We start from the raw sequence: 6,000 nt of genomic DNA, 5'->3' as shown, positions 1-6,000 counted from the left end.
CCTGCCCCAGTGAGCTTACAATCTAAGATCCCTATCCCATTCCCATCAGCCCCTGCCCCAGTGAGCTTACAATCTAAGGTCCCTATCCCATTCCCATCAGTCCCTGCCCCAGTGAGCTTACAATCTAAGGTCCCTATCCCATTCCCATCAGTCCCTGCCCCAGTGAGCTTACAATCTAAGGTCCCTATCCCATTCCCATCAGTCCCTGCCCCAGTGAGCTTACAATCTAAGGTCCCTATCCCATTCCCATCAGTCCCTGCCCCAGTGAGCTTACAATCTAAGGTTCCTATCACATTCCCATCAGCCCCTGCCCCAGTGAGCTTACAATCTAAGGTCCCTATCCCATTCCCATCAGTCCCTGCCCCAGTGAGCTTACAATCTAAGGTCCCTATCCCATTCCCATCAGTCCCTGCCCTAGTGAGCTTACAATCTAAGGTTCCTATCCCATTCCCATCAGTCCCTGCCCCAGTGAGCTTACAATCTAAGGTCCCTATCACATTCCCATCAGCCCCTGCCCCAGTGAGCTTACAATCTAAGGTCCCTATCCCATTCCCATCAGCCCCTGCCCCAGTGAGCTTACAATCTAAGGTCCCTATCACATTCCCATCAGTCCCTGCCCCAGTGAGCTTACAATCTAAGGTCCCTATCACATTCCCATCAGCCCCTGCCCCAGTGAGCTTACAATCTAAGGTCCCTATCCCATTCCCATCAGTCCCTGCCCCAGTGATCTTACAATCTAAGGCCCCAATCACATTCCCATCAGTCCCTGCCCCAGTGAGCTTACAATCTAAGGTCCCTATCACATTCCCATCAGCCCCTGCCCCAGTGAGCTTACAATCTAAGGTTCCTATCACATTCCCATCAGTCCCTGCCCCAGTGAGCTTACAATCTAAGGTCCCTATCACATTCCCATCAGCCCCTGCCCCAGTGATCTTACAATCTAAGGCCCCAATCACATTCCCATCAGTCCCTGCCCCAGTGAGCTTACAATCTAAGGTCCCTATCACATTCCCATCAGCCCCTGCCCCAGTGAGCTTACAATCTAAGGTCCCTATCCCATTCCCATCAGTCCCTGCCCCAGTGAGCTTACAATCTAAGGTCCCTATCACATTCCCATCAGTCCCTGCCCCAGTGAGCTTACAATTTAAGGTCCCTATCACATTCCCATCAGTCCCTGCCCCCGCAGAGCTTACAATCTAAGGTCCCTATCACATTCCCATCAGTCCCTACCCCCGCAGAGCTTACACCCTGGGGTCCCTATCACAGTCACACTTGGTATGGCTAGTATTATTGGAGGAAACTAGAGGAAACCACCCAATAAAGTGACCTTTCCTTTTGCACGAAAATGTTCTGTTTCACCAGTGCACTAATGTTATTAATATCACTTGATACGGGAAGATGGATCTGCTGACAGAACTGTAAGGTAGTGACGTGGGTGACAGAGTCTAATAATAGTATAAAAGGGTTTTGTACTGTAAATCAACCCACAGCCTCTCTCGCCACAAAGTGAGGCTCAGTGTTGCGCATGTATTCACACTGCACGGAACTGCTCAGGCAGCTTTGGGGGCTTTTATTGGTTTAGAGTGCATAGAATTAGCACATTAATATAAAGGGTCAGTTCTCCTATTAATAGTGATAAAATTCCAACTCCTGGGTACTCAAAGCAATGGGCTTACAATGGGCTGCCCCTGGCTATTTAGTTATATGGAGCCCATGAAAATAGTACAAATAATGTGCTAATAAGTCAGTCTTTTAATTGGGGGGTCAGCGAGTGTTTATGTAAGATATGTAAGTTTCTTTGAAAGTACAGGGGAAATGGCTGCGTCGGCTGCAGGGCCCACAGGGTTTGTTTGTTTTTTTTACCTGCCCAGCCCAGCCCTGGATTTCCACATTATAAATATATTATTTTAATTATATATTTTTTTTAATTTATATCATTATATTATTTTTATTATATTATTAGATATTATTATTAGTAGTAGTAGTATAATAATTATTAGTAAATTAAATTATTATTATTGAATAATATTATTTTTAATTATATTACTATTATTATTATTATTATTATCATATGTTCTTTTATTATATTATATATTATTTTTATTATATTATTATTATTAGTAGTAGTAAATTAAATTATTATTGTATATTTATTTTTTATAGTATGATTATTATTGTTATTATTATTATTATATGTTCTTTTATTATTTGATATATTATTTTTATTATATTATATTATTACTTTTATTATTATTATTATGATGATTATAATTATTATTAGCAAATTAAGTAATTATTATTGTATAATATTTTTTTTTATATTTTATAATATTATTATTATTATTAATATTATATGTTCTTTTATTATATTATATATTATTTTTATTATATTATATTATTATTAGATTATATTTGTGGGGGAAGCTCATGCTATTCCGCAGAGGAATTTTTAATGTATATTTTATTTATTATATTATTTTATTATATATATATTATTATTATTACATTTTATATTATTTATTATTTTATAGATTAGTTTGAGCAGGGGGGCTGGGATGGGGTTTCACTGCAGCAGCAACTTTTCTTCCCTCCACAGTAACAATGAAAACATTGAAAATGGCTAAAAATTCTAGAGGTGGACAATTGGGGCGGTAGCTCATATAGTTCCACACAGGGGGGGCAGGTTGGGTCAGCAGGGGCTGCAGGGCTCATCAGGTTCTTTCTCCCAGTGTTCTGTTGGCCCAGTCTGACAATGGATTTACAGATTATACATTTATTATTTTTATAATATGCATTTATTATGGTTTAATTATATATCTTTTATATGTTATTAATTATGTTATGTTGCCCCCCCAGGAGGTGTAGTTTCTTCTTGCCTCCCGGCCACCCTTCTCTCTGTAATAATAAAACAGTACCTGTACTTGATCCCAACTAAGATATAATTACCCCTTATTGGGGGCAGAACAGCCCTATTGGGTTTATTTAATGGTTAAATGATTCCCTTTTCTCTGTAATAATAAAACAGTACCTGTACTTGATCCCAACTAAGATATAATTACCCGTTATTGGGGCAGAACAGCCCTATTGGGTTTATTTCATGGTTAAATGATTCCCTTTTCTCTGTAATAATAAAACAGTACCTGTACTTGATCCCAACTAAGATATAATTACCCCTTATTGGGGCAGAACAGCCCTATTGGGTTTATTTAATGGTTAAATGATTCCCTTTTCTCTGTAATAATAAAACAGTACCTGTACTTGATCCCAACTAAGATATAATTACCCCTTATTGGGGGCAGAACAGCCCTATTGGGTTTATTTCATGGTTAAATGATTCCCTTTTCTCTGTAATAATAAAACAGTACCTGTACTTGATCCCAACTAAGATATAATTACCCCTTATTGGGGGCAGAACAGCCCTATTGGGTTTATTTCATGGTTAAATGATTCCCTTTTCTCTGTAATAATAAAACAGTACCTGTACTTGATCCCAACTAAGATATAATTACCCCTTATTGGGGCAGAACAGCCCTATTGGGTTTATTTAATGGTTAAATGATTCCCTTTTCTCTGTAATAATAAAACAGTACCTGTACTTGATCCCAACTAAGATATAATTACCCCTTATTGGGGCAGAACAGCCCTATTGGGTTTATTTCATGGTTAAATGATTCCCTTTTCTCTGTAATAATAAAACAGTACCTGTACTTGATCCCAACTAAGATATAATTACCCCTTATTGGGGCAGAACAGCCCTATTGGGTTTATTTAATGGTTAAATGATTCCCTTTTCTCTGTAATAATAAAACAGTACCTGTACTTGATCCCAACTAAGATATAATTACCCCTTATTGGGGCAGAACAGCCCTATTGGGTTTATTTCATGGTTAAATGATTCCCTTTTCTCTGTAATAATAAAACAGTACCTGTACTTGATCCCAACTAAGATATAATTACCCCTTATTGGGGCAGAACAGCCCTATTGGGTTTATTTAATGGTTAAATGATTCCCTTTTCTCTGTAATAATAAAACAGTACCTGTACTTGATCCCAACTAAGATATAATTACCCCTTATTGGGGCAGAACAGCCCTATTGGGTTTATTTAATGGTTAAATGATTCCCTTTTCTCTGTAATAATAAAACAGTACCTGTACTTGATCCCAACTAAGATATAATTACCCCTTATTGGGGGCAGAACAGCCCTATTGGGTTTATTTAATGGTTAAATGATTCCCTTTTCTCTGTAATAATAAAACAGTACCTGTACTTGATCCCAACTAAGATATAATTACCCCTTATTGGGGGCAGAACAGCCCTATTGGGTTTATTTCATGGTTAAATGATTCCCTTTTCTCTGTAATAATAAAACAGTACCTGTACTTGATCCCAACTAAGATATAATTACCCCTTATTGGGGCAGAACAGCCCTATTGGGTTTATTTAATGGTTAAATGATTCCCTTTTCTCTGTAATAATAAAACAGTACCTGTACTTGATCCCAACTAAGATATAATTACCCCTTATTGGGGGCAGAACAGTCTTAGTGATATTCAGCTGTATATAAGGACAGGCCAAATCCTTATTATACACAATCCCACGTGGGGGTGAGCCCTGAAACACTTGCCTCAGGCGTTAGCTGCTTACATTGTTATTCCCTTTTTTTATAACTAATATATTTTCTATTAATGCTCGGCCAGTAGGAACCCGACTCTTCTCCTGGCCAACTACTGCCCCAATTGCCCCTATAGTGACTGACAATATAATACCCAGCTTCACTTTTATTTTTTTTTTAGTATGATGAAAAATGAAGACCAACTGAAATAAGTTGCTAAGAACAGGATATTGTATAACAGAAATAAAAGTGATCTTAAGAAGAACTCGCAATCGCAGTACACGGCTCATAAAACCAGCAAAATTTTTTTGGGGGGGAAATGGTTTTTGTCAGAACAATCTAAATAAATTAATAATTTATTTAATAAATTTACTAAAAATTGGTTATATTTTGGTTAAAGTTTTACAAAACTTTCAAGGTTATATTGCATGAATCCTCTTTATTTCTCTGGTGGCCATTTTAGGAGCATTGGCACGCAGCAATAATGTGTTTAACTTCCCCTTGAAAATGTGTGAAATAAAAAAAATATTGCATTTAATTTTCCCTTGAAAATGTGTAAAATAGAAAACAATGTGTTTAACTTCCCTTTGAAAATGTGTGAAATAAAAAAATAATGCCTTTAACAGGTTGGTTTAGATCTCTGAATGATACAGTGGTCTGATTGGCTACAGGCTGGTTTAGATCTCTGTATGTTCCAGTGCTCTCATTGGCTACAGGTTGGTTTAGATCTCTGAATGATACAGTGATCTGAATGGCTACAGGTTGGTTTAGATCTCTGAATGATACAGTGGTCTGATTGGCCACAGGCTGGTTTAGATCTCTGTATGATACAGTGCTCTCATTGGCTACAGGTTGGTTTAGATCTCTGAATGATACAGTGATCTGAATGGCTACAGGTTGGTTTAGATCTCTGTATGATACAGTGCTCTCATTGGCTACAGGCTGGTTTAGATCTCTGTATGTTCCAGTGCTCTCATTGGCTACAGGTTGGTTTAGATCTCTGAATGATACAGTGATCTGAATGGCTACAGGTTGGTTTAGATCTCTGAATGATACAGTGGTCTGATTGGCCACAGGCTGGTTTAGATCTCTGTATGATACAGTGCTCTCATTGGCTACAGGTTGGTTTAGATCTCTGAATGATACAGTGATCTGAATGGCTACAGGTTGGTTTAGATCTCTGTATGATACAGTGCTCTCATTGGCTACAGGCTGGTTTAGATCTCTGTATGTTCCAGTGCTCTCATTGGCTACAGGTTGGTTTAGATCTCTGAATGATACAGTGATCTGAATGGCTACAGGTTGGTTTAGATCTCTGAATGATACAGTGATCTGAATGGCTACAGGTTGGTTTAGATCTCTGTATGTTCCAGTGCTCTCATTGGC

This window comes from Xenopus tropicalis, chromosome 7 (assembly GCF_000004195.4).
Source record: "Xenopus tropicalis strain Nigerian chromosome 7, UCB_Xtro_10.0, whole genome shotgun sequence".
Lineage (NCBI taxonomy): Eukaryota > Metazoa > Chordata > Amphibia > Anura > Pipidae > Xenopus > Xenopus tropicalis.
This window is presented reverse-complemented; position numbering follows the sequence as displayed.